Raw genomic sequence first — 11,614 nt, 5'->3', positions numbered from 1 at the left:
CACAGTGATCCTCTAAGGTAGACTTCATAGTCCTCATTTCAGAGGTAAGGAAACTGAGGCTCAGGAGCTCCAACAAAGCCTGAGATCACTGTTCTGATGATCTATTGCTACATAATAAATCACTCCTAAACTTAATGACTTAAAATGATTATTTTATTCTGGGGCTAACTGGGCTTAGCTGGGTGATTCTCGCCTGAGGTCACTCATGATGTTGCAGTCAGATGGCAGCTAGGTCTGGAGCCATCTCAGTGACTTCCTCACAACACGTCCGGTGCTTGACACTAGCTATAGATGAGGAGTTCAGCTTGGCGATTAGCCAAAACACCCACATGTGGCTCTCCATTGGTTCCTTCCACCTGGGTCAGCTTAGGCTTCCTTGCAGCATAGTGACTGAGTGCCAAGGGTACACAACCAAAGAGGTCGAGGTGGAAGTGCATGGCACTTCTGGTGACCTAGCCTCACAGCAGCACTTCTGCCATCACTTACTGGCCATGTAGTCACAAAGGTCAGCCCAAGTTCAAGTGGAAGGGACAGAGACTCCACCACTTGATGGGGTGCGTGTTGCCACACTTTAAGAAGAATATGCAGGATAGGATGTATTGTGATAGCCATCTATGGAAAATGCAGTCTGCCACAATCACACAGCTATTAAGTTGGGCAGGGCCAGGATTTAAACCCAGGTCAGCCCAACTGCAAAACCTGTGCTCTTAAATCATGGCAGTACACCGCCAAAAGAGATTCGTAACATCCCAAGCACTGAGCCTGAGATACAGAATGCAACACATCAGGGAGATATTAACCAACAGTTCGTCCGCAAAAGGGAGGCCAACATGTTGAGATGCCTGGAAACAATGTCATATGATTTAACAAACAGTTGAGGATATTTAGCTGGAAGATGACAAAACTAAAAAGGGACATGATAGCTTTCTTCAAATATATTAAGGGCAAGTGTAGAAAAGGGAAGACATTGTATATTGCAGCCTCCAGCAAATGAAAGAGGCAGGGAGGCAGACAGGGCTATCAGCTCTTCCCACTACATCGAGTCCTCTGTTAGACAGGCATAAGGACTCAGGATCCACCAAGTGTTGGGTACCACCTCAGAACTTTAGGATCCATTGATTTATTTAGCTGCGGGGGGTTGGGGGGCTGTGGGGGGTTATGAGTCAAAAGTATTCTGGCCTGCCTTGGGCAGAATGGGCCCAAGGGAAGGATGGGTCAGTCAAATCTCAGGGTCACCACAGGGTCTCAGTGCCCTGCCAGAGACAGCGTCCCCAGGGCAGGACAGCAGTTTCCTCCCCCTAACCTGCCACTTCTCCCCTACAAATGCTGTCATGCCTGGGGTAGGTGTCACAGTGATAAATTTCAGTCTCTGATGGTAAAACTCCTGGGCCCCATCCCTGTCTGCCTGTTAAGCTGCAAGACCTTTCCCTGGCTCACCAGGGAAAACCTCAGAGAAAAGGGAAAAAGACTGGGTTTCCGGAACATTAAACCTCCATTGCCACTACTGCCTGCCAAGCTCCCTGCTAATCACTTGGTGAAAAGAAAGCCAATGTACCTCTGAGGAAGTCAGGAATGGGGGCCTGCTCTCCACAGCAGTGCCTGCTGACAAATCCTTGTCTTTTCAGCAGGAAGAGACCTTGGAAGGTCAATTCTTCTCTTCTTCTGCCCTGGACTAGACTCACTTCATGCAGCGAAAGAAGCCTGGCCGAGCCAAAGGGACAGTTTTCCCTCCATATTTGGTGACAAAAATATCAACCAGAGTTTACTCAACAGCCAGCAAATATTTAGTACTTGCCACGTGCCAGACACCAGGCTGATTAAATAGGCCTCCAACATTCTGTCTCCAAAGTGTATAATCAGGGGCTTAAGCAACAAAGGCCAAGGAAGGGAATGGTCCTCAGATTTGAGGATATAAATGTTGAAAACCTTTCTTCCCCAGCCCACTCTACACCTCCAGCAACCCACAGTGTGCACATTCTTCTTGCCTTCTTTTCTGACATGGCTAGACTAGGAAAGATTTTTATGTGCAGCAGCAGACTGTGGCAACACACAGGTTCAATGGAGTTTGGCCAACAGTGGGATATAGCAAAAAGACCATGCACTGAACATAGAGGCAAGAGCCTGGACCACAATGTGAGCCTGGACCACAGTGTGAGCCTGGACAAGTCACTCAACCCCAGTGATTTTCAGTTTCCTTATAGGTAAAGTGGGATTAATTATAACTCCTGTTTCATAAATTGTTCATCCCATTCCAGTCTCTTCAAACAAGCCTAGTTCACCATGCTGGCATACATGACTGGAGGACATTTTAGAAAACATGCACAGAAAGAATATAGGTAAATGGGCCTTGTTAGGCGTTTGTCAGTGGAAGTGTAAGTTGGTGCACCCTTTGGGAAGATAGGTGACAAAGTTTCAAAGTAAGCTTACTGTACTCACCCTTTTCCTCAAAATCTTTCTAGGAATTTACTTTGTATGTGAAATAATACATCCTGCAACAATGGTCATCACAACATCATTTGTAATTTGTCTGTTTTTATTATACCATAGAAAAAGTACATATAATCGATATTTACATTTTAAAGAATAGCCATAGGCCGGGCGTGGTGGCTCACGCCTGTAATCCCAACATTTTGGCAGAGGCGGGCGGACCACGAGGTCAGGAGTTCAAGACCAGCCTGACCAACATAGTGAAACCCCATCTCTACTAAAAATACAAAAAGTAGCTGGGCATAGTGGTGCGCCTGTAATCCCAGCTACTCGGGAGGCTGAGACAGGAGAATCGCTTGAACCTGGGAGGCAGAGGTTGCAGTGAGCCGAGATCATGCCACTGCACTCCAGCCTGGGAGACAGAGCAAGAGTCCATCTCAAAAAAAAAAAAAAAAAGAATAGCCGTAATGGGCTGGGCGCATTGGCTTGGCTCACACCTGTAATCCCACCACTTTGGGAGGTGGAAGCGAGTAGATCACCTGAAGTCAGGAGTTCGAGACCAGCCTGGCCAACATGATGAAACCCATCTCTACTAAAAATACAAAAATTAGCTGGGCATGGTGGTGGATGCATGTAATCCCAGCTATTTGGGAGGCTAAGGCAGGAGAATCTCTTGAACCCAGGAGGAAGAGGTAGCAGTGAGCCAAGACCATGCCATTGCACTCCAGCCTGAGCAACAAGAGCAAAACTCCATCTCAAAAAAAAAAGAATACCCATAATGAAAAATATAAGCAGCCAGTACCCAGCACCCACCTTAAGAAACAGAATGTTTAAGATACCTCAAAGCTAAGCCCTCTGCATGCCCCTATCCTATTCCCCCGTCCTCCCTCCCCAACTCTAGTCACCCACTACCCCAAATTTATTTATTTTATTTATTTATTTATTTATTTATTTATTTATTTATTTATTTATTTATTTTGAGACAGAGTCTTGCCCTGTCACCAGGCTGGAGTGCAGTGGCACTATCTCAGCTCACTGCCACCTCCACCTCCTGGGTTCAAGAAATTCCTCTACCTCAGCCTCCCAAGTAGCTGGGACTACAGGCACGCACCACCACACCCGGCTAATTCTTTGTACTTTAGTAGAGGCAGGGTTTCACCATGTTGGCCAGGATGGTCTTGAACTCCTGACCTCGTGATCCGCCTTCCTCGGCCTCTCAAAGTGCTGGGATTACAGGCATGAGCCACCGCGTTTGGCCCACTACCCCAAATTTTATACTAATCATTCCCTTTCTTTCCTCTATAGTTTAATCACACAGCTATGTATATCTAAAAAAGAAGTTTCATTTTTCCTGTTTTGATCTCTATTCAAATATGGTCAATTTGTGTACTTTTGTCCATGATTTTAGTTCTAACTTGATTTTTACCTTTATAATTTCAGTTTAATAATAATAAATTAGGTTTTATTATTTTATATAATCAATATTTATTTATACATATAAACATTTACTATTTTCTTCACCATTTCTTCTTGCATTTCAAACCTCCTTCTGGGAACACATTTCTTCTACCTGGTGTGTATCCTTATACATTTCTTTAGTAAGTGTCTCTTAGTGTATATTGTACCAATTGTGTTTGTAAAAACATTTTTAAACTGTCCTTATTTTGCCCTCATGTTTGAGAGATAATTTTGGTGGGAGTACAATTCCAACGTAATAGGTATTTTCACTTAACATTTCAAAGCTACCATTCCGTAGTCTTCTGGCTTCCATTGCTGCTGTTGAGAAATAAGCAGTGGATAGAATTTTTACAGCTTTGTAGATAATCTATCTTTTCTCTCTGACTCCTTTTAGGACCCTCTCTTTATCTTTAGTGTTTTCAGTTTGTCTTTTTCTTTAATTATACTTTAAGTTCTGGGATACATGTGCAGAACGTGCAAGTTTGTCACATAGGTATACACTTGTCATGGTGGTTTGCTGCACCCATCAACCCATCATCTATATTAGGTACTTCTCCTAATGCTATCCCTCCCCTTGCCCCCCACCCCACAACAGGCCCCAGTGTGTGATATTCCCCTCCCTGTGCCCATATTTTTTCATTGTTCAACTCCCACTTATGAGTGAGAACATGCGGTGTTTGGTTTTCTGTTCCTGTGTTAATTTACTGAGAATGATTTCCAGCTTCATCCATGTCCCTGCAAAGGACATGAACTCATTCTTTTTTATGGCTGCCTAGTATTCTATGGTGTATATGTGCCACATTTTCTTTATCCAGTCTATCATTGATGGGCATTTGTGTTGGTTCCAAGTCTTTGCTATTGTGAATAGTGCTGCAATAAACATACATGTGCATGTATCTTTATAGTAGAATGATTTATAATCCATGTTTTCAGCTTTTCTATAAAATGTGGGTTTCTTTTCCTTTATCCCACTGAGGATTCACTGAGCTTGTTAGAGCTGAGAACTGTTCTTTCATTAGGACTGGACATTTTTCAGTCATTATCTTTTCAAACACTTCTCTCCCACTCTCACCATCATTCTTTGAAATTCCAATTATATGTATATTGTATCTCCCCACTCTGTCTTTTATATCTCCTAAATCTTTCATATATTTGTCTTTCTGTTGTATTCTAGGTCATTCTTCAGAAAAGCTTCCAGATCGCCAATTCTCTTTTCAGCCGTGCCTAAGTGATTGTCATATTTATTTAGTTGCTAATTTCCATGATTCTTTTTCCTAAAAGCTCTATTTATTTCTTTATTATATCTAACTAGGTTATTCTCAGTCTTTTATTTCCTCATTATACTTCCAGTACTCTCTTTTATTTCCTAAACAAATTAAATATATTTCTTTTGTATTTGATATTAAATAAGTAAATCAAGGCCATTACAATTTTCCAGAAACATGGTGTTCTCACTCAGGGTAATTTATTTTCTTATGTGTTTGTTGAATTTTGATTGTGAAGTCCATGTCCTCTGGAACTTCACCTGTGAGAATTCTCTGAGACCAGTGCTTAAAGAATGTTCTATCCAGAAAAATGTGTTGCTGCTGTTATTTGAGCCCTAGGGATAGCGCCAATCTAGAAAACTTCAAATTTTTGAGAGATGTCTAAGTTTAAGATTAGAAATTCTCCAAGAAAGATTTTTCTTTGTTTTTATCTTCTATTCCACCAAGAGTCAAGGATGACAATCAAATATCTTCACCAACTCTCTTTCTCCCTCTGGGTGTGTTTTTTCTAGTTCATCTACTGAGAATTTCACCACTCAGGGAGCCCAGTTTTGTATATAAATTCAATCTGCTTGATCCCTGGACTATATCTCTCATCTCTCATGTATATGACCCACATTACCTACTGAAACCCAGTTAGACCCCAAGACAAAGACTAGCTCAACAACTCACTTATTATTTTCATTTAATGTTTTTTTGTTGTTTCTTATTCCCTTTGGCTGGGTGTGGTGACTCACACCTGTAATCCCAACACCAGAAAGAAGGAACGCTTGAGCCCAGGAGTTCAAGATCAGCCCAGGAAACATTGCAAGAGCTCAACTCTACAAAAATAATAACATTAGCCAGGCATGAGAGTATGCTCTCTTTGTTATGCACCTGTAGTCCTAGCTACTCAGGAGGCTGAGGTGGGAGGCTCACTTGAATCCAGGAGTTTGAGGCTGCAGTGAGCTATAATCGCACTCCAGCTTGGGTGACAGAGCTGGGCCCTGTCTCTAAAAAAAATAAATAAGCCTGGGTGACAGAGCAAGATCCTGTCTCTAAAATAAATAAAAAAATAAAATTTTGTGCCAACTCAATCATGCATTCATGTATCTTTAAAGGTGGGGCAGGAATATATATATGTGTGTGTGTGTGAGTGCGTGTATTAGTCTCTCTATATAGACATACATGTATGTGTACACAAACATACCATCATTTGGAGGCATACTGTCCCTGGAGGAGTTCCATAGAACATCTAGTCTACTATATTTCATGAAAAGATACATTTAATTATATTTATTGGCAAGGGAAGATGTCAATATAAGGAGCGAATGTAAAAAAATCAAGTAATATAACAGTGTTCTCTTTGTATTATGGGTTAGGTGATGCTTGCTTTGTCTTTATATTTTTCCATATTGTTTTACTTTTTTGTAATGGAAATTTATTATTTTAACAAATCCCATTGTCTCAATTCTACTCATGTTTTATGCAAATATACAAAACATCTATGGCCTGTTTCTCTGTAACGTGCTTACTTGTGCTTCTGGAGTCTCCATCCTAGTGGAAAGCACAGGACTGTGGAATAGGAGTCTAGTGTACCAGACACAGTGTATGGGTCTTGCCAGATTTGCTCCACTTGCCTCTCCCCTCAACCACATACTCAATGGATAGTCCCAGCAACTACCACCACAGCCGCATCTACTGACATCGTATCTATTGTACCTCACCTGTGGTGAGGGCTTCAGCAGGTACTCTCGTGTTTCCCATGGCAGAAGACAAGGCTCTATTGCTCAGGTCTGACTCAACAGGAGTTATGAAGGTTCAAGTTCCTCTCACCACTCCCAGACTCAGAAAAAGGGTATATTATTACCTATTGCTTTTTAACAATTACGTCAAAACTTGTGGCTTAAGCAATAAACATTATCTCACAGATTGAGTGGGTCAAGAATCTGGGAGTGGCTTAACAGGATGGTTCTGGCTGAGGGTCTCTCATGAAATGACTGTCAGGATGTTGACAAGAACTGCAATCATCTGAAGGTTTGACAGAGCCTGAAAGATCCACTGCCAAAATGCCTCACTCTCATGGCTGTTGGCAGGAGGCTTTAGGTCCTCACCATGCAGGCCTCTCTATGGGCTGCTTTAGTATCATCACAATGGAAGCTGGCTTCTCCCAAAGCAAGGACCGTTGACCCTTAAATAGCATGGGTTTGAACGAAGAGGATAAACTTACATATGGACTTTCTTCTATGTCTGCCACCCCTCAGACAGCAAGACCAACCCCTCTTCTTCCTCCTCTTCCTCAGCCCACTCAAGGTGCAGACTACAAGGATGAAGACGTTTATAATGATATACTTCCACTTAATTAATAGTAAATATATTTTATCTTTCTTGCAATTTTCTTATATATAACATATAAAATATGTGTTAACTGTTTATATTAGCTATAAGGCTTCTGATTAATAATAGGCTATTAGTAGTCAAGTTTTGGAGGGAATCAAAATTATACAAGCATTTTTGACTACGCAGGGGTTGGCATCCCTAACCCCCATGTTGTTCAAGGGTCAGCTGTTGTTTAATAGTAAGGAAGAAGACACAGTGCCTTTTATGACCTAATCTCTGCAATCACACAATGTCACATTCATTTTATTCTATTTGTTAGAAGCAAGTCCCTAAGACCAGCCCACACTCAAGTAGAGGGGAATTAAGCTCCACTTCTTAAAGAGAGAATTATGAAAGCATTTGTGGATGTATTTTAAAACTACCATAAAGGACTATGGCTTGAGCGTTGGAACTCTAACTTCTTCAGCATCCTACCATAGGGAAGGGTAATATAACCTCATAGTGTAGTAGAGTTAATATACCATGGGGCAAATGGTGATCATTGAAAGACAAGAAAGAAGAGAATGCAACAGATATATTCAAATCACCCCTCCCCACACAGACTATTTTGAGGTATGATGGTCCTCATGGCCCATCTGGAGGAAGTCCCATATGTCTAAAACCAAACGGGCTTTTTGTGAGACTATGGCTTACTTCTCTCCTTCCCTGCCTCGCTTTTGTTTTTTCCCTTATTTTTGCTGCCCTAGGCCTGCACCATTCAGTAAAACTTTAGCATATAATCTTTATCTCAAATTCTATGTTCTTAAAACATGATTTAAGACAATAAGCTAAACTTGAAAATTACTAGCACTGACATAAACATATTTTCAGATGGTTCAGTTTCTCCAGGGTAAATGTTCAGACTTCTAAATTTCCTCCCTAGACACTCCACCACTACCCTGACTCTTCCTTATTGGTAGCAGGCACATCATGGATCCTACTTCACCTTGTGGTAATGGGAGAGAACTAACCTCTGGTCTAAGCTCTGCCTGGGTTATTTGTCTAGTTTGTTTCCTAGACTCTTTCATAACCGATCATGACTTGTCAGAATGATGCATGAGCTCCCACCACTAAAAGCCACAGTTTTGGTCCTTTCTCTCCAGTTGCAAAGTCCCCTGTTCAGTGAACACTGTGTTCCATCCCCAAGCCTCTGCTGGACTACAAGCTCTCTCAGCACCTCAACCAGAGCACATTAGGATTCCTAAGTTCCAGTGTACAACATTTCCAGGCCATGGAGAACAGGAGCACTGCCTCAGTCTCATCTAATTACGCACCTCCTTTCACTTTAGCTCCTGTGCCATGTTGACGGGGATGTAAGGCTGAAGACAGCAACCCCATGTTCTTAGCTTCCTTCATATCTATCTGAATGTTTCTTTTTTTTTTTTAGACGAAGTTTCACTCTTGTTGCCCACACTGGAGTGTGATGGCACGATCTCAGCTCACCGCAACCTCTGCCTCGCGGATTCAAGCGATTCTCCTGCCTCAGCCTTCCGAGTAGCTGGGATTACAGGCATGCACCACCACACCTGGCTAATTTTGTATTTTTAGTAGAGATGGAATTTCTCCATGTTGGTCAGGCTGGTCTCGAACTCCTGACCTCAGGTGATCTGCCCACCTCAGCCTCCCAAAGTTCCGGGATTACAGGTGTGAGCCACTGGGCCCAGCCTCTATCTGAAAGTTTCTGCTGTGTTCAGTGATTTGACCTACAGGAATAAAAATGAGGACCCAGCACTCCGACTCCATCGTCCTTCCTCCACCTCTCCCTTCTTTCTCCACGCCCCTCAGGTGAGAAGGGGTGAGCTTCCCAAGTGACTTCCATCATACCATAATCTGAATTATCTCTACCCTATTGTTTACAGGGAAATTCTATGATCATATTATTGGGAGGTTGCTGAATTTAGAAATTTATTTGCTTTCTACACAAAACCTTACTTTCAAGATTGTTTTGTCTTGGTGGACTCAAAAACAAGAACTTGGCTCTGAGATTTAAACTGAACAATAACCTCTGTGTTGAGGTGGTTCCTGCCCTTCCTAAAGCACTAAAACCTATTGCTTTCATAGGTGGAGAACCCCAGGAAAACAAAATGTACAGGATACGGATACACACCCAAAATACATTTTAAACATGCTATCTCTGTCTATTGCCTTAAGCAATTGGAGCATTTTCTCTGAAAGTACCATTATTGTCATCAATTCTTCATTGAGGTCAACTCCAACTTGCCTATTAAGGATACCCTCCTTCTTTCTCAAGACCCTAGTCCCAGCTACTAAATCCCTCTTTATACACAGCTCAGTTTGGACCCATTGTCCCGGCTTTGAACTTAGCCATTCTTCAAGCGTGTGAGTTCCAGTACTAACCCTTCTTGACCCAGGGTAAGAAAGAACTTACCCAGCCCTATTTCCTCACCTCACAGTCAGGACAGAAATATCAAACACAATGATGTTTTAAAACATGGAAAGAAAACATGTATGTGAAGTCACTTTGCAAGCTGTAACACACTGTACAAATACTAAGTATTATCTCATGAAAGAAGCCTTCTCAAGCAACTGAGAATGATTCTTTTCATCTTTTGAACCATAACAGTTGTCTCCAGAGTCCAGGAAAGATAAAGTTAGTGTCAGAAGGGAGGCTTAAGTCATTGAAGAAAAAGGATGAAGGAAAAGGGGCCACCTGTGGAAAGTCAGTTTCAGATGCATCTTATCTGCCCAGACAACCACGGCTTCAGACTTCTGCTCATAGAGCAGTATTAGAAAACACAGCTTAGGGATGGCACCGACGGAGGTCCAAGTCACAATGTTGAGATGGCGGCAAACAAGAACATCAAAAACTTCAGGCTGGCATCTTCTGTGGCCATGGGCAGAGATCTACTCAGGCTGCTGTCCAAATTCACTCTGTTGGTCAGGAAGGAGCTGATTTATGTCTCCAGCAGGTATGCCAGAGAAAATTCAAATTGATCAAAAATTAAATATTCATAGGACATTATTCATTAAGATTCATCTCACCGAGTGGATGAAATGAGGCAAGGGAAGAAATTAGCTTGCTTGAGAGTGTCAAAGTGATTATGTGATTAAATTGCAATTTATAATTTCTCCTTCAAAAAAAGCATCACTTCTTGATTTGCGTTTCTCCTCTTGCTGTGCCCCCTTTGTTGCCTAGGCCTGAGCCAAGGACACTCGGGGTTAATAGGAGACAGGAAGGCTCCTAACACAGTGCCTGGTCTTCCTCCCCTGTCCTTCTCCATCCACCTGACTCCGAGAGATGGGCCTTTCCACCCAGCCTCAGGGCTCTGCTCTGGAGGCTGAGAACAGGGCTTCCAGAAGCAGAGGCCTGACAAATCCCCACAATGCCACTCAGCTGGGGGATTTCCCAGCCTCAGGGCACTGCTCCTCCTTCCTCTGCAAGAAAAAAGGTACAAAGTACAATTTCCCGGTAGCTCGCCAGTCATCCCTGTAGAGCATACCTGAATGGTCTATAGGGAAGTCCCCCCTGGCCACTTGCCACACTTAAAGAGAAGGGAGACGTTCTTCCTGTACTCTTGGCCTCCCCTCCTGAACTTGATGTGGAGCTGTGACAAGCCTCCTCCAGGCAAAGTCTGAGTCAGGTGGTTGGCTCTTGAAGCTCACCAGCTGAGATGCCATCCTTACCTCAAGGTCAACAAATCAGTTCCTCAGTTCCTGCCAACAAAGATCTCCAGGGAAAGTGAATATCAAAGTTCAAGAACCAAACATGTTCAGAGCAAGAGAGTAGGTGTTCCCCTGGGTAACCCACCTCTTTTACCAACTGGCGTATCCACTCTACCACACCCCCTTTCTGGGGTACTCTCAAATTGGGCTAAGCCCAAATCCAGAGAAGAACCAGGAACACTCCCAAAGGCTTGCCACCCAGAGGCCAAGCAGCTTTAATTTTCCAGCTGTGCTCTCCAGAGCCCCGAAGACCCAGAAGACACAGGGCCTGCCCTGTGGCGGAAGAGGGGAGGGGCTTGGAGGAGCAGCAAGCTCCAAATGGGGCAGGTGCACTTTCATCTGCTTTATACATAGCCCTTCTGTGTATGATTTCATTTCAGGAAAAGGTTTTGCTGCTAAAAATAATTCTTAAACCACTGAAT

This window comes from Piliocolobus tephrosceles, chromosome 1, assembly GCF_002776525.5.
Source record: "Piliocolobus tephrosceles isolate RC106 chromosome 1, ASM277652v3, whole genome shotgun sequence".
NCBI classification, from domain to species: domain Eukaryota; kingdom Metazoa; phylum Chordata; class Mammalia; order Primates; family Cercopithecidae; genus Piliocolobus; species Piliocolobus tephrosceles.
This window is presented reverse-complemented; position numbering follows the sequence as displayed.